Here is a 26,890-nt window from a genome sequence, read left to right as displayed (position 1 = left end):
TGAACAAAGAAAAAAGAGAACAAAAAACCAGAGTCTTAACTATAGAGAACAAACTGATAGATACCAGAGGGAATATAGGTGGAGGTATGGGTAAAATAGCTGATGGGAATTAAGAGTACACTTACGATGGTGAGCACTAATACATAGAATTGTTGGCTCACTCTGTACACCTGAAACTAACATAACACTATATGTTCATTATACTGGAAATAAATAGGAAAAAAGGAGCAATGTCATCCAAAATATTGTTTAATATATTGAAATGATATTATTTTGGACATGTTGGGTTAAATAAAATATAATTGAAATTAAAATACATACATACATACTTAGGTGGTAAAATGAGCAGGATTTAGGATGGAGTTCAGAGGAAAGCAAGGCATCAGGGATAACTCCAAGACTTCTGAATGGGCCAGTGGTGGTGGTGGCCATCTCACGAATGGAGTATAGGAAGAACAACATGTTTTTTGGGAGGAGGATAAATTATGTTTTGTATATGCTGAATTTGAGTTACTTATGGGTTGAATTATGTTCCCCCAAAAGATGTTGAAGTCCTAACTGCTAGTACCTGTGGATATGACCTTACTTGGAAATGGGGTCTTTGCAGATGATCAAGCTAAGATATCATTAGGATGGGCTCTAATCTAATATGATGGGTGTCCTTTTAAAGAGGGGAGATCTGGACATAAAGAACATGCATACAGGAAGACCATTATGTGAAAATGAAGACAGAGATTAGGGTGATGAAGCAGAAACTGAGGAATGCCAAAGATTGCCAGAAAGCCACTGGAAGCTAGGGCAGGCACAGAGGAGATTCTCCACCACAGCCCTCAGAAAGCATGAGCCCTGTAGATACTTTGATTTTGGACTTTTAGCCTCCAGAACTGTGAGGGAGTAAGTTTCTGTTGCTTCATCTACCCAGTTTTGGATACCTTGTTATGGCAGCAGCCCTAGGAAACTAATACAGATTTTAATACCAGGAAATGTGGTGCTGTGGTAACAAGTCCCTAAAAATGTGGAAGTGGCTTTGGGGTTGGGTAATGGGTAGAGGCTGGAGGAGTTTTGTGGTGCTTGCTAGAGAAAGACTGCCTTGGAGAGACTCTGGTAGAAACGTGGATGTTAAAGGTGATTCTGGTGAGGACTCAGAACAGGAGAGTTCTCTATAGGAGAACCTCCATCTTCTTAGAGAATACATAAATCATCATGAACAGGTGGTTGCTAGAAATATGAATGCTAAAGGTGCTTCTTGTGAGTTCTCAGATGGAAATGAGGAATATGTTATTTGAAACTGGAGGAAAGGCGATCCTTGTAATGAAGTGGGAGAGAACTTGGCTGATGGTACTCTGTTGGATGGAAAGTAGAACTTGTAGCTGAGGAGATTTCTGAGAAAGTGTTGAAAGCATGACCTAGTGTCTCCTCGCTGCTTATAGCAAACTGTGAGAGGACAGAGATCTGTCGAAGAAGGAATTGTTTTGTTTTTTTGTTTTTTTAATTTTATTCATTTGAGACACAGAGATACAGAAAGAGAGAGCACGAGAAGGGGGAGAGGCAGACAGAGAGGGAGAAGCAGGCTCCCCGCTGAGCCAGGAGCCTGATGTGGGGCTTGATCCCAGAACCCTGGGATCATGACCCGAGCTGAAGGCAGATGCCTGACCATCTGAGCCACCCAGGCGCCCCGAAGAAGGAATTGTTAAGCATAAAAGAAACAGGACTTGAAGATTTGGAAAATTCTTAGCCTGTCTATATTGTAAAAAAACAAGAAAGTGTACTGTGCAGAGAACATCAATGGTGTCAACCATCTCAGCAGAAATGCTGTCAGTGTGGACTAATGGGAACAGAGATGGGGTGAAATGAGGGAAGGCTGTCAGACCTGTAGGATTCTACAGGGAGGAAATGGGTCAGTGGAGCTCTTTGAACCATGAATGTCTGTTATCCTTCAAGAAAAGGAAGGAATGACCCTGAAGGCAATTCAGAGCTCAGCAGGGCTGATACCACCACCATGGTCCCTGAGAGCACAGATCTGGGGGTCAGGGCCATCTCCTTGGTTCCAGAGGGCTGGGCTGCCACCCTGGGCTAAGGGGATGGGGCTGTCATCCTGGTGGGCCTGGAGGACAAAGCATCAAGCCAAAGAGGATTATTGCCAAGGCTTAAAATCAAATGGAATTTGCCCTGCTACTTTTCTGACTTCCTTGGAATAACATAATCCCCCTTTTCCCCTTCCAATTAACTCCTTTTTGGAATGGGAATGTGTATCCTATGCCTGTTCCACTGTTGTATTTTGGAAGGAGAGTTTTGCTCCAGGATGAATCTTACCCCAAGTTTTACCCATAACTGATTTGGATGATGAGATTTAGGACTTTGAGTGGATGCTGGAATGGATGAAGACTTTGGGGGATGTAGTGATGAGGTCAGTGTATTTTGCATGTGGGAGGGACATGAATTTTGAGGAGCCAGAGAATAGACAAGTTATGTGCTGAGTTGTGTTCCCCAAAAGATGATGAAGTCCTAACCTCCCAGTACCTGTGGTTATGACCTTATTTGGAAACAGGGTCTTTGCGGATTAAGATGGTAGGCACATTAGGGTGGGCCCTACTCCAAGATGACCAGTGTCCTTACAAAGAGGAGCAGTGTGGACACAGAGGGCATCCACAGAGGGAGAACACCATGTAAAGATGAAAGCAGAGATCAGGGTGATGCATCAGAAGCCAAGGAATACCAACAGTTGCCGGCAAACCACCAGAAGCTAGGAAAGGCATGGAGGAGATTCTCCATCACAGCCCTCGGAAGGCGTCAGCCAACCCTGCTGATCCCCAGACCTTGGACTTCTAGCCTCTAGAATGTGAGAGAATACATTTCTGTTGTGTAAGTCCTGCAGTTTGTGGTACTCTGTTATAGTAGTTCTAGGAAATTTATACAGCACTCTATCCATTTCCTGTGGTTGCCAAAACAAATTATCATACACCTCTTTGCTTAAAACAACAGAAATTTATTCTCATAGTTTGGGAGGCCAGAAGTCCAAAATCAAGATGTCAGCAGGTTGGTTCCTTTAAAGACTCTAGGAGGGAATCTGTTGCTTGACTCTTCTGGCTTCTGGTGGTTGCTGGCGTTCCTTGGGTTTTGGCCCCATTACTTCCATCTGCCTCTGCAGTCACATTGCCTTCTTTGTGCATTTGTCCAATTTCTCTCTGCCCCTCCCTTAAAAGAACATTTGTGGTTGTGTTTAGGGCCCACCCAGGTAATCCAGGATAATCTTATCTCAGAATCCTTAATGTCTGCAAAGACTCTTTTTCCAAATAAGGTAACATTTACAGGTTCCAGGAATTTGGAGTTGATCTCTTTGAGGGCCATTATCAGCCTACCACAAGTCCTCTGGTACCGAGGTGGAAGTGTCCAGCGGTCAGTCAGATGTGAGTCTGAAGTCCACAGGAGAGGAAGTGACCAGAACATATGTGACAGTGAAACCATGAAAAGTGGATATGATCACCTACAGGGAGGATGAGGGGGCCACGGACAGAACTCTGGAGAATGTCCACTTTAAAGAGGTGGATGGAAGAAGCTGATCCAGTAAAATGGGCTGAAAAGATGATTTAGAGGCAGAAACAGAACCAGACAGTATGGTGTCCCTGGAAGCCAATGAAGGATTTTTTTAACAAGTCCTTCATATGCTACAACACGGGTAAACCTCGAGGACATTATGCTAAATGAAATAAGCCAGTCACAAAAGAATGAATACTGCATGATGTCACTTATATGAGAGTTACTTAGAGTAGTCAAAATCAGAGACAAAGAGCAGAATGATGGTTGCCAGGGGCTGGGGAGAGGGGGCAATGGGCAGCTGTTGTTTAATGGGTTCAGAGTTTCAATTTTGCAAGATGAAAAGAGTTCTAGAAATTGGTTGAACAGCAATATGAATGTACTTAACGCTACGGAACTGTATACCTAAGAAAGGTTAAGATAGTAACTTTTATGTGTATCTTGCCACAATGAAAAAAGGGAAAGTTCTTGTAATATAATTAATATTTTGTTCAATGTCAACATTGTCCCTTTAAGTAATATAAATGTTTCCTAATGCAAGTGAAGGCAATCTGTGCCTAATTTTTTTCATTAAATATTTCTTTTTTTCCCCCTTTATTTTAGAGAGGGAGGTGAGGAAGGGCAGAGGGAGAGAGAGACTCCACTCCTAGCATGGAGCCCAGTGTGGGGCTCAATCCCACAACCCTGAGATCATGACCTGAGCCAAAATCAAGGGTTGGATGCTTAACCAACTGAGCCACCCAGGCACCCTAAATAGTCTGTTAATAAATGATTTACCTAGCGTACATATTTGACATGAGAATAAAAGGTGATAAAATGAAACTTAAGTGAAAGTTTTTTTAAATCGTAAGAAATATCTCAATGAAAGTTTTTTGGTAATATTATCAATAACAATATTATTTTCAAGATGTTAAGTAATTTCTGGGGATACAATTTTTTAAAAAGACGAACATTTCCTGGCTATACCTAAACCAGAGTTAATATCAGGGTTCTATGAACTGCTTTATAGTAGAGAGGGGAGGCCAGGTCTGAGCAGAACACACTGTGTTTGGATAATGTGGCCCAGACATTCTCATTTAAAGATCTGTGTGTATGCTACAGGTATCCCAGGGCTAGCTCAGCATTCCATTTTTCCCAAAAGAATGTAGGTTGGGGCCCAAGATGTCTGCATTTGTTTGAGTCCTCTGGAAGGCTGACACTAAGACAGAATGAAAAGTGTGAGAGAACTATTAGTGGAAATGTCTGTGAAGGATAATGGAGTGAGGAAGCCAAAATAACCAGAGAGAGCCTTCAGACTATACAGGTCTGACCCCTACGAGAAGAGAGGAGGAAGAAAGGATTGGGTAGATGCCTCAGACTACGGTGCAGCTAGAGACAGTCTCAGCCAGCCTGGTGGGAACTCTGAGAGCAGAGGTTGCCTGTTAGAAGCGTTCCATGTTGGGAAGTGACCGAGAGCTAGTGTCCCTGCTATGCTCAGTCATTGACTGGGAGCAGATCCACGACAGGGTGGCCTCAGCAGGAACACCGTTGCAGATCCCAAAGGTGCAGTGGCTGGCGGTCATAGCAGGTTCTGTCTTGAGGGAGATCGGAGGGGTGCACCTCCATGGCTGCACAGTGGTTTTACCCACATTCTAGAAAAGCATCTCAATACTGGAACCCCTGTGTGAGTTTGCTGAGGAAGCTTCATTATGTTGGCTCATAAGGCAACTAACAGCACTTCTGAGTCTCTGTGGCCCTGCAGGTCGCCTTCAAGACAAGCTCTGATATTTGTGATGTTTCTCTATTTAGACTGTAAACAATAGTGAGAAGAACATATTTTTCCTCAACCCAGCCTCAGAGAAAATCTCTTACACCAGAGTTATTTTTCAACTTACAGTGTTTTTTCTGACTCGTTTAGAAATGTGTATTTTTGAATGTAGAAGTCTGTTAGAACGCACCACCCCAAAGAATAATCATTGTTTTCAAAAAGGTATATGTTCTATATTTTTAAAGAAAATTTTAATACAGTTGACCCTTGAACAACCTGGGTTTACGCTGCGTGGTCCACTGACACAGGGGTTTTTTTATACTTACAGTACTATAAATGTATTTTCTCTTCCTTATTGATTTTCTGAATATTTTCTTTAGTTTATTGTGAGAATATAGCATATAATACATGAAACATACACAACAGGTGTTAGTCGACTGTTTCTGTTATCTATAAGGCTTCTGGTCAAGAGTAGGCTATAGTTAAGTTTTTGTGCAGTCAGAAATTACATGCAGTATTTTTTACTGTGCGGTGGGTCAGTGACCCTAACTCTGCATTGTTTACGGTTGTATAGTCTTCAGTATGATTTCTTTTTTTTCTTTAAATTTTTTATTGTTATGTTAATCACCATACATTACATCATTAGTTTTTGATGTAGTGTTCCATGATTCATTGTTTGTGCATAACACCCAGTGCTCCACACAGAGCGTGCCCTCTTTAATACCCATCACCAGGCTAACCCATCCCCCCACCCCCTCCCCTCTAGAACCCTCAGTTTGTTTTTCAGAGTCCATCGTCTCTCATGGTTTGTCTCCCCCTCCGATTTCCCCCCTTCATTCTTCCCCTCCTGCTATCTTCTTTTTTTGTTCTTAACATATATTGCATTATTTGTTTCAGAGGTACCGATCTGTGATTCAACAGTCTTGCACAATTCACAGCGCTCACCATAGCACATACCCTCCCCAATGTCTATCACCCAGCCACCCATCCCTCCCACCCCACCCCCACTCCAGCAACCCTCCGTTTGTTTCCTGAGATTAAGAATTCCTCATATCAGTGAGGTCATATGATACATGTCTTTCTCTGATTGATTTATGTCACTCAGCATAACACCCTCCAGTTCTATCCACGTCGTTGCAAATGGCAAGATCTAATTCCTTTTGATGGCTGCCTAATACTCCATTGTGTGTGTGTGTGTGTGTGTGTGTGTGTGTGTACTTATATATATATATATATATATATATACCACATCTTCTTTATCCATTCATCTATCGATGGACATCTTGGCTCTTTCCACAGTTTGGCTATTGTGGACATTGCTGCTCTAAACATCGGGGTGCATGTACCCCTTCGGATCCCTACATTTGTATCTTTGGGGTAAATATCCAGTAGTGCAATTGCTGGATCGTATGGTAGCTCTATTTTCAACTGTTTGAGGAACCTCCATACTGTTTTCCAGAGTGGTTGCACCAGCTTGCATTCCCACCAACAGTGTAGGAGGGTTCCCCTTTCTCCGCATCCCCACCAACATCTGTCGTTTCCTGATTTGTTAATTTTAGCCATTCTGACTGCTGTGAGGTGGTATCTCATTGAGGTTTTGATTTGGATTTCCCTGATGCTGAGCGATGTTGAGCACTTTTTCATGTGTCTGTTGGCCATTTGGATGTCTTCTTTGGAAAAATGTTCATGTCTTCTGCCCATTTCTTGATTGGATCATTTGTTCTTTGGGTGTTGAGTTTGATAAGTTCTTTATAGACTTTGGATACTAGCCCTTTATTTGATATGTCATTTACAAATATCTTCTCCCATTCTGTCAGTTGTCTTTTGGTTTTGTTGACTATTTCTTTTGCTGTGCAAATTCAGTATGATTTCAAGGAAAGACATGAATTCAAGTAAACAGTATTTATTTTCCTCCCTCCCCCCTCCAGGTGTCATTTCTGTGACCTTGTTTTGTATATTTAGCCACCAATTCTTTTTATTGTTTGTACATATACTGAGTATACAGTAGTCCTTCAATGAAAATTACTTTTAAGGGAAACCATAGAATTTATTCCTTTGTACACTATAACAAAAGGCACTGCTTTATTTTCATTAAATTTATGTACAGTATAGTAATTTTTAAAATCTTTTAAACTCATCAGAAAGGGCGTTTGTACTTGTATAATGGAAACCGAATCAGTTAAAAAGATTCCTCCCCACAAATTTCTATTAATCATTTTCATTTACTTTAATTGTTCTAATTTATGCATATTTTTAGCCACTGACAATCTAATTAGCCTCACAGACATCTCACTTATTCCAAGTCCCTCAGTAGTTGAGTACCATCTCCCCTCTGGATTCTACAGGAATTTGGACAGTAACTGAAGTGTTTGGTACAGGGGTGGGGGTTGGTCTGCCCACATATCATGAAAAATAGAGAAGAGAAACATTACCTTTCAAGTAAATTTGGTTTTACAAAGAAGAGTTTGTGCCTAAGTATTCATTCACCACATACCCATTGAGGGTTTTAGGAAGTCAGTCTGTTTACACTGTATCTTAAGTCAGGGGTCCTATTTTTATACAAGGTTTGCCAAACCGAGTTATACTACAGCAGTGTTCTGCCAACACAAAGATTACAGGCTCAGGCCCTTTGTGAGCACTTGTTTGCCAAACAGTCAGTGATGTTTTATCTAGACAACCCCAACCTCCCAGATTCATTTGGGAAACTCTATTGTGTTTATCCCATGATGATGACAAAGTGGTTAAAATAAAGATTACTACACAAAGTAATATTTTCAAGAGAGACAAAAGGCACTGATCCAGACAGGCTTTAGAGAAAGACAGACTTTGTGGCCACCACTTGGATATTTGAAAGCAGCAGAATTACTGTTTTTCAGTTATAGTGGTGCTGCATTCCCCACTGAACTTTTTAGTTACATATTTTCATGCGTACTGTTCCCCAAAGTCCAATTTCTGTGCCGCCCCCTTTACCATTTACCTTGACAGTTGGCTATTTTTTTTTATTTAAATAGGCTCCACACCCACTGTGGGCCTTGAACTCACCACTCCGAGATCAAGACCTGAGCTGAAATCAAGAATCAGACACTTAAGACTCAGCCACCATCCAGACACCCTGATTATTGACTATTTTTAAGAAGAGTTCTAAAATATTCAATAATTATAAAAAATTAAGGTTGGAGTTTTTCTTCCCATATGATTATATATTTTTTAAAGATTTTTATTTATTGAGAGAGAGAATGGTAGAGAGAGAGAGCATGAGAGGGAGGAAGGTCAGAGGGAGAAGCAGACTCCCTGCTGAGCAGGGAGCCCGATGCGGGACTGGATCCTGGGACTCCAGGATCATGACCTGAGCTGAAGGCAGTTGCTTAACCAACTGAGCCACCCAGGCACCCCCCATATGATTATATTATTGATATATTTTGCTAGGGGGAAAAAAGTGATCAGTAGCTTTATATTTAATAAAATCAGAGATGACAGGATCTGCATTTATAGTTGTACCTGTGTGTTTACTACACATTAGTAAAGGATCCAAGCACTAGAACCTGCTTCTTTGTAATGTTATCAAGTAGATGTGGAGGGGTGAATTTCACAAAAAGAGAAGCTGGGGGTTATCCCCTCCTACTTTTGACAGTGCTCATAAAGAGCAGTATACCAGACTCTCAGCACACCGAGGTTACGCTCTGTTTTTCCTGGAGTACTTCTATGGTGGATCTGTTTCACTTGGTCTGGCGAAGTCATCAAATTCTATTCAAGAAGACAGACTGGGTGGCCTCCATTCAGCACACCAGACAAGAACTATGGGTGAAATTTCCAGAAATGGTAGGCTGCTCTGCTTTGCCTCTACCTCCATGAGAAATGGAGAAGGTTCATGCTGCCCCACGGAGAGTTGAGGGGAGATCTGATTGTCCTCTGATGAAGTCAGATCCTACTCAGAGGAGCAGGGTCTGTCCCTATGTAAGAAGGTGCCTCTGATACAAGTATCTCTTAGATGGTACAACCATGGCTGATCCCAATTTATAAATAGAAAAAGAGAATTTACTAAAAGATACCATTTTTGTTGGTTAACAAAGGCCATAAGCCAAGGAGAAAGCCTGAATGCGTGTGTTATCTGCACAGCATGAACAGTCTTTCAAAAGGAGGGATTCAACACGTTTTAATCTGATTTAAGGCCATGTAATTCCCAGGAGGAGGTCACTCCATCCAATCACATGAACTAGAGGAGCCCATAAATAGTCAGCATCTTGAACATGGGAAGATAAACCAGTACAATCACAAATAACTATGGGGCGCCTGGGTGGCTCAGTCTGTTGAGCATCCGGCTCTTGATTTTGGCTCAGGTTATGTCTCACAGTCTTGGAATCAAGCCCTGCATCAGGCTCCCTGCTCAACGGGGAGTCTGCTTGAGATTCTCTCTTTTCCTCTCCCTCTGCCCCTCCCTCTCTGCACACTCACGCTCTCTCTCTCTCTCCCTCTCTCTCTCTCTCTCTCTCTCTCTCTCTCAATTAAATAAATAAATCAAGGGGCACCTGGGTGGCTCAGTTAAGTGTCTGCCTTCAGCTTGGGTCGTGATCCCAGGGTCCTGGGATGGAGCCCCACATCGGGCTCCCTGGTCAGCAGGGAGCCTGCTTCTCCCTCTCCATCTGCCTGCCGGTCCCCCTGCTTGTGCTCTCTTTCTCTCTCTTTGTCAAATGAATAAAGAAAATCTTTAAAATAAATAAATAAATAAATCTTTAAAAAATAACTATGAAGGTGGTGCTGATCATTCAACGCAAACTGTCAAAGATAAATGCATACATTTTTTCAGAAGCCCATTAATGTGCTTATGCACTCCAGGCCCTTATATTCTGAAGAAAAATGGGTAAAATAATTCAGAATGATTAGGGAGAAGTCAAATGGAAAATGTGAATTAAATAAATGGCTTTTGATTGCTTTCAGGGGTGCTTAATAATAAAAATGAATGGCTGACAAAATGTTGCAATATATATTAAGATCAACTGGACTTGCTCTAATAAGACCATAATTTGCAATTAACACCGTAAATATTTCATGCAACCCTACAGTGTTGAAAGGTTTGGAAATTATTTTATAAAAGCAGCAGAATATTCCTTTTTTCATTTTGCATTTCACATTTGAGTTTGTTTACAGAACTTGTTTATATAAATAAATGATAAATGTCAGAATAATCTGACAGTTCCTCAGAAGATTGGGCATAATATTTTTGAAACAGATGAGCATAGGGGAAAAAACAAAAAGAGAGAGGCAAACCATAAAACAGACTAACTGTAGAGAACCACAGATTTCTAAGCAACTGAGGGTTGCTGGAGGGGAAGTGGGCAAGGGGATGGGTTAAATGGTGATGGGCATTAAGGAGGGCACTTGTGATGAGCACTGGGTGTTATATGTAAGTGATGAATCATTAAATTCTATTCCTGAAACTAAAAAAAAAGGAAAAAGGATTGAACATAAAATTTTCATATGGCCCAGCAATTCCACTCCTAGATATGAAATGAAAACATGTCCACATAAAACTTGCACACAAATGTGTATGGTAGCATTATTCACAGTAGCCAAAAAGTAGAAACAACTCAAATGTTATCAACTGATAAATGGATAAATAAAATGTATAATCCATAAAATGGAATATTATTCAGTCATTAAAAGGAAATAGTGGTACATGCTTCACCGTAGATGAACCTTGAACATATTATGCTCAACAAAAGAAATCCTACACAAAGTGACCCTATTTATATGAAATGGCAGAACAGGCAAATCTATAGCAACAAGTGGTTGCTAGGAGCATGGGGGCCAAGGCGCTGGAGGACTGCTGGTGGGTATTTGGTTTCTTTCTGGAGTGATGAAAATGTTCTCAAATTGCCTATAATGATAGTTGCACAACTCTGAAATATACTAAAAACCCTTGAATTGAACACTTGAAATGAGTGAATCATATGGTATGTGAATATATCTCAACCAAGCTGTTATGTTAAAAAAAAAAAAAGTGAAATGTCAGTCCATCCCTATCAGAACTTTCACAAAGGTGAATAATTGGCATTTGAATGAATAAGAGCTTCTGTTACAATATAGACAACATCTGCAGGTTAAAAGGAGCAAGGCTGAGAAAAGGTAGCTTTAACCTAGGAGAAACTGATCATGTTTATTCCAAGGTGCTCTGAAACCCACACTGCCTGGTGGGTTTCATGCACCCTTGGTGCCACTTTGAAAGAACAAGTGCATGTTCGCGCACTCTCTGGCACACGTTCCCTGGTGTTCTGCTCTCCCTGTGAAAATTATTGGTCCAGTCAGGTTTGATTCCTTTATTCTATGTTCCCCTCCAAGTGCAAACACCATGTGGGAAAAACATTTTCAACTGGAAAAAACCAACTGTGAATGTTGTAAGAAGAGGGCAACAAGTCCGATTTGACCTCTGTTTTAAAGTAATATGTAAGAAAAAGTATCTTAGTAAAAATAGCTTAAATGGGCAAAGTGAAAAACAAAACATAACAAATCAAGGAGGAAGTATTTTCTGAGATGGAGACGAGCACTGTGTGTGTGCCCCTGTGGCAGATCTTGTGTACAGCTTGGAGAACTGCCATTGCCATGGGTATGAGACCCAGTAAGATGATTTCAGCATATTGTTTCTGACAGCTTGAAATTTCTTGCTTTAAAGGCAGTGTGGAAATATCATGTGTCTATCTTGTTTATATAGAGATACATAATTTTTCAAATAAAAGTTTTCACATTGGAGAAGGATAATTTTCTTGTTTTTCATACCTATACTTGTATTTTAGCCTTTTCTTTCTCTGCTCTATCCCATCTCCTGCTTCCCCCAACCAAGCTAAACCAAACCAAACAACAATGCAAAGAAACAACCAAAAAAATATTGTTCCAGAGAAAGTTGAGAGTGTCAGGACTGCAAGCCACTTCTGGGAATATCATGCCTCAAAAATAATTAATTTCATATCAAGACTATTTCTGATGCTTTATGTTTATACTGCAGTGTAAGTATGGGCTCATGGTTTCTATCTGCATGGCTTTGTTATTTTTTTTTTTTTTTTTAGTATTTTCTATCTCTTTGTTGAAGTTCTCATTAAGTTCTTCCACTCTTCTCTCCAGCCTGGTGAGCATCTTTACGATCATAACTTTAAAGTCTTTATCAGACATATTGCTTATCTCTGTTTCACTTAGTTCTTTTTCTGAGGTTTTGTATTATTCTTTGTTTTGGAGTATATTCTTCCTCTGTCTCCCCATTTTGTTTGACTTTCTGTGTTTGTATGATTTAGGCAGAATAGCTACTTCTACACTTGAAGAAATGGTCTTATGTATGGTTATCCCTTATGTAGACATTGTGTACTTGGTGAATTTGGCTGGCTGGCTGGAGCTGCGGCTAGTGTGGGCTGGGGGTCGGTGGGGCACACTGTGTTGAAGCTGCCCTTGTGGGATGGCTGGAGCTGAAGTGGATGTGGGCCAGGGCAGTCCGGAGGCTCTTTGCACAGAGGATGCTCTAAAAGGACAGCTGAGCCTGAAGTGGGAACATGGCTTTATTAGCTGTGCACATGGCATATTGTTTCAATTATGTCAGCATTTTCACTGGCCACACCTTGTACTGGACCGGTTATTAGCTAAGGAGTCTAGACTTTACCCCAGTGATCTCCAAAGTGCAGTATAAACATGTTTGCTTGCTTTTTATCTGAAAAAAGAAAAAGACATTTAAACTGTAATATTATTTAATATGGACATAGTGGGTATATATAATTTATAAGTAAAAAACATATACTGAAGGACACTTTTTCATTACTTAGTTTCTAATAAGGATGTTTGAGCACAAAGTTTGGAGAGTACTCTCCTTTCTTCTTTGCTTTCTCTAACCCTGTTCTTGTGCTCCAGCCTCATGCTTCATTTCCATTGGTTTCTCTTCTCACCCTGCACCATTAGGCTAAGGGAACACAGGCACGTATTTGGAGCCAAGAGTACTGCAGGTTCACGAACAGACACACATTCCCATGAAAACCTGAGGATAGCCACACTTCCAGAGCCAACTATTCTTAACCACCATTTCAATAGAAGGCCCAAGAGGAAATTTAAATAAAAGGAGTGGTTTTATTTTACAAACCAGAAGACTTGAAGGTGAGATACAAGCTAATTGAATTTCTTCCAGGTTTGACCTGTGGTTTCTTTCAGCCATGAAAAATTGATGCAGCATCCATTTTTCTAGATTTGGAGATTTTGATCAATAATTTAACTCTAATCTGAAGATACTTATAGTCAGTTAAATACTCAAGTACATATTTTGTTTAGATACTATAGGAAAAATTAGAGAAATATTCTTGAAGGGTTTACGCAGTAGTTGGAAAGAGAATATGCACATACAGAATACATATTTTTCATATACTGAATATATATTCCATGTTAACACACATATAGAAAATTAGTGAATACTCAAGATTGTATATGAAACAGCCTTGGCTCATCAGTAATAAGAGATGACTCTCCTCCTAGCAGGTGACTGGACCAAATGAACTCTTGCAATGACTTCTAGCTTTCCCAGAGATGGCCTAGGATTTTATGGAGGAGCTAGCAGTAAAAGTCCTAGGAGTTTGGAGAAAACATAAGTCACTCTGGACCAGAGTGCTTGGAGAAAGTTTCACAAGCAAGATGAGACTTAAACTCACATCGAAGAAGCAAGATATGCAAAGAACAAAGGGTAGCAATACACAAAACTTAGTAAGTAAGCCTTCCTTACTGAGGGGGACTACATGCTGGAGCCATACATTGGCATGGGTTTTTTACTCCATCCTGCCAGACTGTTATTTGCCCAAAGTCATGGCAGCCAAGTGCCAAATGCAAGCTTCCTGGCTCTGCTCCTATCCAGTATGCCAGTGCCCTGTCCTAAGCGGGACAGGAAGGTTGTTTTAGATCAGCTTAGAAAGTCTGGTTGCTATCACATAGTGGAAGGCATACTGCAATCTCTGTTTTAGGAGCATTAGCTCAGTTGCAGTGTATAAAATGGATGAAAAGAAAGGAAAGATTGGAATCAGGAACACTTAGAAGGTGATCTGTTGCTATTACCTAGTTTGAGGTAGGCAGGGTGAGGTGTGACGGTAAGGTTCCCAAGTAGAAATGAGCACAAAGAATTGAATCCACATCCACTGAGCCTAGGAGAGAAGTCAGGGCTGCAGATTAAGATTCAGATGTGCTCTCTGTAGACATCATAATAGAAGACTTGAATGTATAATCCATCTCTGTAGGAAATATTGTGGTGATGGAAAATCACTGAGCCAGTATGAATATGGAGGAGAGGAAAGGCCAGCCTACATTTCACACTCGGTAAGCTCTTCCTCTCTGCATCATTCTCTGACTGACTCCTTATACATCCCCAGCACTGAGGAGTCCAACACTGGCACACAAGCTAGAATCCCTGTGTGTAACACTTCCCATTTCCTAATGATGGTTATCAGAAGCAATATTTCTTATTAGATTCTAGACCTTCATTTTAAGAGAAAGAAGTGGTAACAGAAATCAGAATGATAATGTTGGAAGAGATTTTAGACATTTAACCACTAATAAATAGTTTAAGACTCAATTTAAGCATTACATTTCTATGCCCCTTTACTGCCTCTTCCCCACCTCCCCCAGATTTGGGTGTCCCCTCTTTGGTGCTCATTCCATTCTTTTATTAGGACATTCATTGTATTGAGTAGTAATGTTTGTTACACTTGTCTGTTCTGTAGACTCTGTAGGACTTGAGGGGAGAGATTTTTGTCTTGTTCATCTTTATCCCCAGTACCTGATACAAAGTATATGTTCAATAAGTGTTTGTAGATTAACTGTCCTTCCAACCCCCTAATATATTTTCTTCTTCTTACAAATCTGGATAAGGAGCATCCCTAGTTTTCAAATGTATTGACTGAAAGAAATTCCTCTTCTGAATCTGATAAGATTTTTATTTATTTAAAAGATTTCATTAATTAATTAATTAATTTATTTATTTATTTATTTAACAAGAGACAGCGAGAGAGGGAACGCAAGCGGGGGAGTGGGAGAGGGAGAAGCAGGCTTCCTGCCGAGTAGGGAGCCCACTGCAGGGCTCCTCATCTGAAGGCAGACACTTAATGACTGAGCCACCCAGGTGCCCCCCGGATAAGATTTTTAAACATTTGACCAATTATATAGATCAAGAGACATTATTAGTTTCCCGATAAGTTGGGTGTAGCTACAACTACACAAAGAAAAATATTCTTAGTTGTCCCAAAGTTGAGTTTTTATTGGTGCACATTCACCGGCAGAAGGAAAATATGAACTTGAAGTAGACTAGCACCACTTTGGTTAGTGTAGGCTTGTGGACAGTGTCTTCCTGTGTCCATTCTCATGATGCCTTAAACTATAGTCTATACGCTGTAGAGAACAAGGACCGTGTCTGCTTCTTGTTCACCTTATATACCCACTGTCATATAGTGTGATGAATTCTTCCATGTGAACACTGAACGATTAAGTCCATTGTTTCCTAAAGTCTAGTCCTTCAAAATAGTCTCCAAAGGTGGTCTTTGAAAAAATGCCCTTCAATCATATCAGTGCAGGAAAAGTTGCATAGCTTAGCCTTCTGCAGAGACGTACAATGTGCATAAGTATGTTAAACTATGCATAGCACTTTAATGTATAACACTCTACAGCCCCACTGTAGAGCCTGTTTGACTTGATCTAACCCAGTATTTCCCAGAATCATCTGTAATTGTGAGTACTTTAGCCTTTCCAAGATTCAGGTATCTGATACGTACAAAGGAGATGATAAAATTCTATGGCATGTAACTCAAAGAAATGTTGGAAGAATCCAATGCATTAACATATTGAAATTGCTTTTATGTAAAATTCTATTTAAATGGGAGGTATTAGTACCATTTCCTAATTATTATTACTGCGTGTGCTATTCTCCAAATAGATAGTATGTGTATTATATCTCAGTAAACTTTGGTAGGTAGGTAGGTAGAGTGATGAAATTGGAAAAATGAAAAAGAATTCATACTTCTGGAGACCATGAGGTTTAGAAAATTTGAGTTGTTATGGCTACTAGGGTCTGATTCTTCTCTGTGCTCTGGGTTTTCTCTCCCTTGCTAGCCTAATTACCTCTTTCCATTAATTTGCTTATTCATTCATTGATTTATACAACGAATACCATCAAGCACTGAAGATGAGCTACCATTTTGGTTGGTATAGGCATATGGAAAGTGCATACGAAGGAAACAAAAAATTTCTTAAGTTGTTTATGATTTGGGGGAAAAGGCAGACATGGAAACAAATAATTATAAAACAGTGAAGAATGTGCCATTGTGGAAGGACATAGAAAGAATGCTGAGGTGCAGTTGATTTCTCAGAGCAAGGACCCCATCAGAGGAAGGTAGAGAAGTTTGAGTTGAGTCTGGAAAAAGTTTCCCCGATAGATGAGGCATGTTAAAGGGCAGCCAGTTCCTATTCAAAATTATAATTCCTGCTTCCTTTATTTGTGATTCTTTCCTGTCACCTCCTGCTTTAACTTCCCATAATCATGGCCTCGCCCCCAAACTTCGGGTCTGTTCTTTTATTCTTTCTGTGACTATTCAGAGAGATTCAATGAAAGTTGGTAGAAGAGGGATACTTGGGATTTTATGGAATGAGAATTTTTTTTTAAAGATTTTATTTATTTATTCATGAGAGACAGAGGAGGAGAGAGAGAGAGAGAGAAGCAGAGGGAGAAGCAGGCTCCCAAGGAGCAGGGAGCCCGATGCGGGACTCGATCCCAGGACCCTGGGATCATGACCTGAGCCGAAGGCAGACACTCAACCATCTGAGCCACCCAGGCGCCCTGGAATGAGAATTTTGGATCTTCCATTGTATCTTTTCTTTTTCTCAATAAAGCGCAGCTCAACTTGATGTGTAAATTTTTGAAGTATTGAAAGTTAAAATGACACGTGTTCACTTAAGATTTTAATATGTTTAAAAGCAATAAATAGTTGGCAGAAATACTGAGTATATTAGAATTCAGAATGAATTTTGGCTCCATGATAAATTACCACTTTATATGTGAGGCTAAGCTCTCAACTTAGAAGAAAAGAGTGAGGAGAAGTAAATTATTAACTCATTTGTCAGCCGGGGTTGTAAGAGAGTGAGGTTTATGCTGGCCCTCTGACTTTACAACATCTGAAATCACTCATGGCTACTTTCTTAGATCCAGCAGTATCTCTATGGCCAAATTAATTTCTTTTTTTACATTTATTTAAGAATATGGCTTTTACATTACAATCTAGCACATGTCATCTTACCCCTTTTATAATTTTTTTGAAAAGTTAAACTCAGAATACATCCCACAGTTCAAAGCTGAATTATAATCGACTATATACATGTAACATGTATGTAGACTATAAATCTCTAAAAAGTATATTTCTTCAGAAATATGTGTGCTCGGGCACCTGGGTGGCTCAGTCGTTGAGTGTCTGCTTTCGGCTCGGGTCATGATCCCAGGGTCCTGGGATCGAGCCCCACGTCGGGCTCTCTGCTCTGCGGGAGGCCTGCTTCTCCCTCTCCCGCTCCCCCTGCTTGTGTTCCCTCTCTAGCTGTGTTTCTCTCTATCAAATAAATAAATAAAACCTTTAAAAAAACAAAAACAAAAACAAAAGAAGTATGTGTGCTCTGGGATGACAGGTCAAAGTTTCAAATTCTACTCTCCTTAGCCTATTTTATTAATTGCTAGAGAAATATTAGAGATTTGTTTTTTACCCACTTTTGTAGCTCAAACAGTCCATTAAATGAATTAATAGATGCAAAAGAGCTTTAAAAAGTGCCTGGCATCTGGTAGGGGCTCAGTAAATGCAAGCTTTTGTCATTCCTATGATTTCTCCAGAGACTTTTCTTTTGACTCACATGCTGTGGACATGAAGTATCACCATCTGGGTTGACTCAAGCCCTTACCCGAATCAGAATAAAACTTTTAGCCCTGGAGTCGTTTCCTTTCCTTTCTAATTGTGCATAGGAATATACTAAAGAGAGATAACTCCACCAGCTATCAACTGAGCAAATGACTGCGAGTTCCTCATTCCATGTGCGTGCACATGCACACCAATGCAGTGAAAACCAACTTGAGAGCATGAGAGAAAAGAGACTACGGAAATAGACTTTAAAAAAAAAAATCAGTTTAAGTGGAGAGTCATGGGACAGGTCAAAATGGGCAGGGGAAAGAATTTTAGAGAAATGAAAATGCGGTGCAGGTGGCCACCCTGAAGCTAATTTAACTTGGGTCATCTCTGATCTCTTCCAGCTGTGAGCACGTGCATGTGGCTCAGTGGCCCAGATGTTCTTTCTCGGTCTTTATGTTGCATAGCCCATAAAATTTAAACAGAATTGGAATTTAATTCTAGGCCTTTCAGAGTCCAATCATCAATATTTAATGGAGCTGTTCTCTGAAAATATAGAGTCCTGCTAAGAGAGGCCCCGGTTTGGACCAAGGCAGCCTCCTATAATTTCTGTAATTTCTCCTCAGTGATGGCTGCCTTCCTTCCTACACTTCCCCCACCCCTCTCCAATTTTATGCTTCTTAGAGAATTGCTCCTCACCTCTGAAGCTCCCGGGTCATGTAAATGTGTGCTTGTTTCTCGGTATGAGCTAGAGATCTCTGAAAAACACCAGTACTGTGCTACGTTTTACAGTGCAGTCAATTAATTGAAGATATTTAATGAGCATGCACTAGGTATTTCGACATTGGTGGTTCAGTCAGCCATGTGAGGACTACAGATGAAATAACGAAGCATGGACCTTGGCCTCAGGAAACATGCAGTCTGGTTGTGGAGGAAAGATGAACACATCAAAGAACAGTACAAAATTCTTCTGTAGCTGTTCAGAGCAAAACAGCATGCTTCCTTGCGAGAGCTACCTCTGGTTGTGACTTGATTCAGGTGACTCCTGGATAGGTTGGCAGTCAGGCCTGAAAATCCCAGCTGAACACAGAGGAGATCTGTGTCATGTACCAAACTACATTTACAGTGGAAGTCCCCAAATCTAAATTCCTGAAAGCCACCCTGTCTTTTTCCCCTTGTTACCTGCAAAATAAATCCCTTTTCTCTAGCTAGTCCCCTGACAGAGCAGGGCCTGTTTGACCAACATTTTCATCACTAAGTAGGCGTCTGTCCTGCAGTCCAGTAAATTGACCAAGAAGCAATGTTACGACAAAGAGTTGGTGGCTAGCTGGAGCTCGTTTCGTAGCAATAGTCTGGCTGACATCCTATGCACATTAGTCACAGATTCTGACTTAAATTCTCTCCAGAGACAGCACAGACACATGGAAGACCAAAGGGGAAAGGTGAACAGTTACTAAGAATATCTGATGGCCAGAAACGCAGTCAGAGTCCTTTTTGGCTATTCACTATGAGTAGAGCATGAGGAGTCTAGATTTCAGTCCAAATTTCTGTTGTGTATTATCAGAAACAAGAGTGCAAAGTTCTAGGCAATTCTTTAGCCTGACCCATCAAAATAATAGCCGTTATATTTTGACACTCTTTGCATTTGGAAGACAAACGAGTGTCTTCAACTTATATATAGAAGCTTATTCAGTATAGGGCGCCTGGGTGGCTCAGTTGGTTAAGCGACTGCCTTCGGCTCAGGTCATGATCCTGGAGTCCCGGGATCGAGTCCCGCATCGGGCTTCCTGCTCAGCGGTGAGTCTGCTTCTCCCTCTGACCCTCTTCCCTCTTGTGCTTTCTATCTCTCATTCTCTCTCTCTCTCAAATAAATAAATAAAATCTTTAAAAAAAAAAAAGCTTATTCAGTATAATGCAATATTCAGATTTTAGATATCCAGAATGATTTTTTATCAAGCAGGCAAAATTCTGAATGCTTTGTCTACCTCTGGATAGTCAGGAAATTTATGTATAAAAAGAGACTTCAAATATATGTGAGACGTATATATCTATGAATTTAACTTCTCATCCTTTCTTTATTAGAAATTCAGGTTGGTGTGCTGGGTGGCTCAGTCGTTAAGCGTCGGTCTTCGGCTCAGGTCACAGTCCCAGGATCCTGGGATCGAGCCCTGCATTGGGCTCCCTGCTCGGCGGGAAACCTGCTTCTCCCTCTCCCACTCCCCCTGCTTGTGTTCCTTCTCTCGCTCTGTCTCTCTCTGTCAAATAAATACATAAATAAAAATCTTAAAAAAAAAAAAGAAATTCAGCTTAATTACATTTAGTGAATGTTAATAGAGTGTTCATTATGTGCAAAAGAGTTTGCTAGGTGCTAAAATCTTTAAGAAACTCAGAATTCGGGTATGTGCTACGGTGAGCGCTGTGAATTGTGCAAGACTGTTGAATCACAGATCTGTACTTCTGAAACAAATAACGCAACATATTTTAAGAAAAAAGGAAAAGAAGAAGATAACAGGAGAGGAAGAAAAGGGGAGTATGTCAGAGGGGGAGACGAACCATGAGAGATGATGGACTCTGAAAAACAAACTGAGGGTTCTAGAGGGTAGGGGGGTGGGGGGATGGGTTGGCCTGGTGATGGGTATTGAGGAGGGCACGTTTTGCATGGTGCACTGGGTGTTATGAACAAACGATGAATCATGGAACACTGCATCAAAAACTAATGATGTAATATATGGTGATTAACATAACAGTAAAAAATTAAAAAAAAAAAAAAGAAACTCAGAATTCAACTAGGGAAGTATAAGTGAAGAGAATTATAATATCAGGAATAAGTACTAAATAAACACCCAAAAGCTGCTAGTCAGGATCAGGGAAGTGAGTGAGATAAGAGACAAAAAGAGGGGACTCACGTTCTAAGCTAAGCTGATGGTGTGAGCACTGGCCTGGAGCAGGGGGCCATGTAGGGCACTTCTGTGAATGGCAAGTGTTTGGGCTCAAGTGGGAGATGTGGGGATGGCCAGGATGGGAGGTGAAGCAGGAAAAGAATGATTGAGACCAGATCAGTTGGGTGCAGTGAAGGTGATGTTAGCATTAAAAACCCATCTGAAGGTGTCCGTAAGGAAAAAGTAGCCATTGTGTGATTGCAGAAGAGAGTAAGCTTCAAATAGGAGCTTTGGGAAGATAATTTTGATGGCAGTTTGAGTAGGGAAGTGATGAGAGAGAAGGTATTTGACACAGGAGTTTGATTTTGACAATCCATTGCATCACACTTGGCAGGAGGTGGTGGCAGCCTGAGCTGATCAGGATAGTGACAAAGACCTGTCCTGAGGAAGAGTGGCCAGGAGAGGCCTTGTGGAGGAAGAATGGGCCAGATGGGGCTGCTCAGACAATATAGAAACGTAGACACCAAGCTAGATCTGGTGCAAAGCTGATTATGAAAGCAAGACAGCTCCAATTATGGAGATTTGTCATGAAAATACCATGTACCCCATGTATCTTTCTGGGTCATTATCAGCTGTTATTGGTTTATATCTTTTAAAATATCTGCAATTTTAAACACTGTGTATCTTCTTTTATTTCTTGCATTTTCATATAATGCTTTGAACCACTTTTCAGTTGTTGGCATAATCTTTCACAGTTTTGCATATATTCTAACAATTCCTATTCCTTTTTCCTAGCCAATGAGAAGGGCTTAATGATTTATGGACAATATGTTAGTAGTGTTATATTATTAGTAATAATGATGATGGCCTCATATAGTTTGTGACTCCCTCTTGGGGTGTGAGTTTGATTTTTGTGGTAGGTTTTGCAGGGTACTTATCCTTCCTTCCTTCTTCTCTTTCTCTCATAATTGTATTTAGAAGATTACCACCTGCCACAGGCAAATCTCTCCTCCAGCCTTTTAATAAACAGGGCAGACCTGGATTCAGGAGGGAATGATCAGAGCAGGCCTCTCAAGCCTTCTGTTGTCTTCTGTAAGTAGTGACTCCTAGAGCTGATTGGCTTCTGGGCTGAGCAATACCCTGACTTCAGGGCCTCCTGGGGATGCCAGAATCTTGTAAGAAACCAGTTGTTTAGTTACCACAGGAGTCTCAGAAAAAACTGGGAGCAGCACGCCAATAACCTTCAAACTATATTAGGTTTCTTGAGCCCATACCAGTCCTACCTTCAACGAAGCCCCAAGCATCCTTGGTTGATACAGGAAACCAAGGGACAGCCTGCCTGCCTGCCTGCCTGCCTGCCTGCCTTCCTTCCTTCCTTCCTTCCTTCCTTCCTTTCTTTCATCTCCATTTTTTTAAAATTAAATTCAACTAATGAACATATAATGTATTATTGGTTTCTGAGGTAGAGGTCTGTGATTCATCAGTCTTATATAACACCCACTGCTCATTACATCATGTGTTCTCCTTAATGTCCATTATTCAGTTACCCCATCTCCCCATCCCCCTCCCCTCCAGCAACACATGGTTTATTTCCTATGATTAAGAGCCTGTTATGGTTTGTATAAGGGACAGCCTTTCTAAAATGCTGAATTTTCAAGTACAAGGAAGTAGGTGCTTTCCCTGAGGGAGTAGCGAAATGGACAGTGAGTATGTGGTCATTTAAATGATATGACCTGGTCCTTTTTCCCCTTATAGGAAAAAAAAAGCAAGTTCAGACTTAAAGAAATGCTACTTTTTATTTTCAGCCTCCTATTGATGTGATTCAGCATGTTAATATTTGTTTAAAGGACTATCAGAAGTAAACATTCAATCTAGGAATGACAGCGGACATTAAATCTGAGCATGATCTGAGTACAGTCAGTTCTGCTATCATGCAACATGTTGCCTTTCTAAAAACCCCTGCACTGTGCAAACTCATGTCATAAAAACCACAGGCTAATGGGAAAAGTGGGGTAAGGGGCATGGGTCACAACATTCAAAGACCTTACCACTGACATATTTTAAAAAAAGATAAGGTTCTATAAAAAGGTTAGCACATGTTTTATACATGTTAAAGAAACACATGTTAAGAAAAATATAAATACAACAGTAAACATGGCACTTTCTGTTGAAGAATTTGCTTGAGTAGATAGGTACTGGAAGGGTTGTAGCTTGTGAGTTTTGTGAAGGGGTGGAAGGAGATTTATCTGATATCAGATGGAAAGTTCTAACACCAGATATGGACGGGTGTGGCTCTCAACACACGGTGAACTGAGGTAGCTGGGAGGTGTTTAAAGTGTGTGTGTGTGTGTGTGTGTGGTGTGTATGCATGCGCGTGCGCATTTTGTGTATTCCAGAATGGCTCAGTTCAGCTGGATGAAGTTTTCCGCATTCACTTAGTGTTTGTCACAGAAGAAATTGGGTATTAGCAAAAAAGTGAAATTCATGTAATGCTCGGATTGTTTTCTAATATATCAAATGGTTTGGAAAGAGTTTGTACTTTCAAAGTAGCAATATAGCAGAACTGGCTCTAATTTTACCCCTTAGCTTTCCTCTAAGGACACTGAGACCCAACCAAGCTAAATGAGGTTTTGTAGCCAGATTAGAAGTTGAAACCAGGCTCCCTTTGTAGTAGGAATGTCCACATACTCTGTTGCTTCTTTTGTTGTATTTTATAAACTCTTGCTATTATTTTTATTGCCAGTGATAACATTATTTTAGTACTGGCTTCAATGTAGTATTTAATTTTAATTTTAGTACTGGCTTTAATGTAATATTTAACACAATATCTGGAACTGAATAAGTATTTGTTAGTAAATGAATGAATAAATTAATTAGGTTAGTGAATGGACATAGTCAAGTCCAGGTTCACTGTGGAAACATTTCCAGACCTGAGGGTAGAGGGACAAATCAAGAAGATACATGTTTAGAGTTAAGGATGGCAGTACTCTTCTACTCTTCAAAGTTTCTCGGTTTGGTTTGGATTTTAGTAAAATGACTAGGAGTATAGGCTTGTGACCGACCATAGGTAAGTTATTTAACCTCCCTAGACAGTACTGGTATCTACCTCCTTGGGTTTCTGTAATAGTTAGATAAGATCATATATATAAACTCATAGTACACGGCAACAGTTAAGTAAGTGTTAGCAATTAGCAATTATCAACGTCATCATCATCATCATCATCACTACTACTGCTGTTGCTGCTGCTTTTCTAGCATACCCCTCTGTTGGAAGGACCAAGGACCAATGAATGTGAGAGAAGGAGCCCTGGTACTTTGCGGCCTGGTTTTCCCAACTACTTACTGGCGATCTCCAACCCAGATATGCAGTAGGATGTCAAACTCAACACGTCCAAAGTCAGACTCATTAGCTTGCTCCCCGTGTGCTCCTCCTCATGAGTTCCCCCTTTCATCGATTTACCCAAGCTAGACATCTCAGTGGCCCTTTGCTCTCTCCTCCCTCCTCCACATTCCATGGGTCATTCATTCATTCAATTATGATTTTATTGAACACCAACTGTGTGTCAGGCACTCTCCAAAGTGCCTCAAGAAATAAACATGAATAAGGCATGATTCTTGTCCTAAAGAATCTTCAGTATGTTATGAGATGAGATGCAAAGTAGGAAGTGCCCGATCCAAATCCTACAGGGTATGCCAGTCAGGATAAAATGTGTTGACCAGCTATTAGAGGCCACATGATCTGATCATGGTTCCTATGTGTTGCCACCCACTTATATACAAAGTGGACAGCAAAGATGATGAAGGATATCATCATGGGATCATTCTATATTTTTAAAATTTTGGCCCTTTGGGTTAACAAATCATATTTGTTTTGTCAGGAACACTAGGTTTATTACTCATTCTCCATTTTGGGTCCTAAAAACATTCTTTCACATGACAATGACTATACAGTAAAAGTTTTCCCTTTTTTTCAGAATATTCAATTCTTTAGTTAGATTTGTGTCTGTTTGATAATTGTTTTTCATGGTGATATGGAGGTAGGTTCAAAATAATTTAAAGTCAACTATTTAAACATTTTTTTTAATTTAAAGAAGTTTTAAATTTAAAAAATTTAAATTTCTACTTTTTATATACTTGATTGGATTAATAAATTTAGCTTAGTCCATTCATACTCATATTCTTAGCAGTTTTGCCTCTACAAATAAAACCTAAGAGATTTTCAATTCACTGTTTCAAATGCAACATATAAGTGAAAGGGAACCTTATCTTTCAAATGTGCTATAAATAATACATTCATTAGTAAATAGGTAATTAGGAAAGAGCTCTGGAAAAATACAAGTTTTCAAAATAGGGATAATTAATAAGCAGAGTTAGGACGGCTTCACCCGGCTCACTAGCTGGGGCGGCCGGCGGGTGGGGACAAAGGCAGGCTGAGCAGCCGTCTGTGGTCAGGGGATGTGGGGACATGGGCTGCATGGACACAGTGGAGTCTCAGCCAGCAAAGCCCATTTTGCCACCCCCCACTGGCCGTGGATTCCTGGGCCAGAAAGAAGAAATAAGAAAGATCCCTGTTCCAACTAACAGCCACATGCCATTAAAAGAGAACTGGATGAAAAGAGTTACTCCCATCTCCCATTGTAGAACATTTGGGACTTCAGGTACCCTGTACCTTAAAATCAAGGAATGTAGAAATCAGGACCTGTAAAGAAACCACGGATGTTCGTGCTCTGACAGAAGCAGTTGATTTTGGGAAAGCCTTTCTTCTTGGGTTTCCAGTGGAGTATGCACTTGCCCTCATTACGTTGGAGGACCTCTTTCTAGAATCTTTTGAAATTACAGACGTGAAGCCCATAAAGGGAGACGACCTGTCCCGGGCAATAGGAAGAATCCCTGGAGAAGGAGGAACAATCAGAATCACCAGAGAGAATGTGACACAGACACGGATAGTTTTGACTGATGTGAAATTTCACAATCTTGGCTCTTTGTGAAACATCAGGATGGTAAGAACTGCCATTTGTAACCTCATCCTGGGAAATCCTCCATCAAACCTTTATGGCAGTATTCGAGCCATGGTTAGCAGAACAGCAGATCAATTCTGATTTCAAATCAGAGACATTTTACCTTGAGACTCTAGAGAAAAAGACATTGCCCTCCACACATGGTCACCAGAAACCATGTAAAGAATTTTTCAATTTAAGCCTCCATCGCTTCTTCCGTTCTCAGCCAGAAGCATCAACAGAGAGGAAAGGTTTGATAGTATTCACACTCAGCAACTTTGAGGAGAATTTCCATATCTAAATTTAGTGCCATTATTGGGCGCCTGGGTGGCTCAGATGGTTAAGCGTCTGCCTTCGGCTCAGGTCATGATCCCAGAGTCCTGGGATCGAGTCCCGCATCGGGCTCCCTGCTCCTTGGGAGCCTGCTTCTCCCTCTGCCTCTCTCTCGCTCTCTCTCTCTCTGTGTCTCTCATGAATAAATAAATAAAATCTTCAAAAAAAAATAAATTTAGTGCCATTATTATACTTACACATTAATTATAATTTATCACTTCATTTTTTTTAAGTAGGCCCTACGCCCAGTGTGGGGCTTAAACTCACGACCCTGAGATCAAGAGTTGCATACTCTACCGACTGAGCCAGTCAGGCGCCCCTCACATCATTTTAAATAAAAGATTTGCATAGTTTATAATTCTCCTGTCGGAGTGAACCTTCTTGTTTAAACAGACCTTTATGAATTTATAAATTTATTTATACATGTATAACTTTTTATAAATTTATAAGCATGTCTTGTCTATGGAGTGTAGTTAAAAGAATCATCTCACCAAAAAATAAAAAAATAGCAAGTAAAGGGTG

At 40.4% G+C, this 26,890-nt stretch overlaps 1 protein-coding gene and 1 pseudogene across 1 annotated transcript in view; both read left to right on the top strand.

Moving 5' to 3' along the window:
* COLEC12 (collectin subfamily member 12) overlaps positions 1-26,890 on the top strand; it is a 187,514-nt gene that overhangs the window by 43,582 nt on the left and 117,042 nt on the right. The gene's annotated exons all lie outside the window — the stretch shown is intronic.
* Positions 20,724-26,115, top strand: LOC112835313 (RNA-binding protein PNO1-like; annotated as a pseudogene).

Source organism: Callorhinus ursinus, unplaced genomic scaffold, assembly GCF_003265705.2.
Source record: "Callorhinus ursinus isolate GAN/ISIS: 27379988/994484 unplaced genomic scaffold, GSC_fseal_2.0 scaffold11, whole genome shotgun sequence".
Lineage (NCBI taxonomy): Eukaryota > Metazoa > Chordata > Mammalia > Carnivora > Otariidae > Callorhinus > Callorhinus ursinus.
This window is presented reverse-complemented; position numbering and strand designations above follow the sequence as displayed.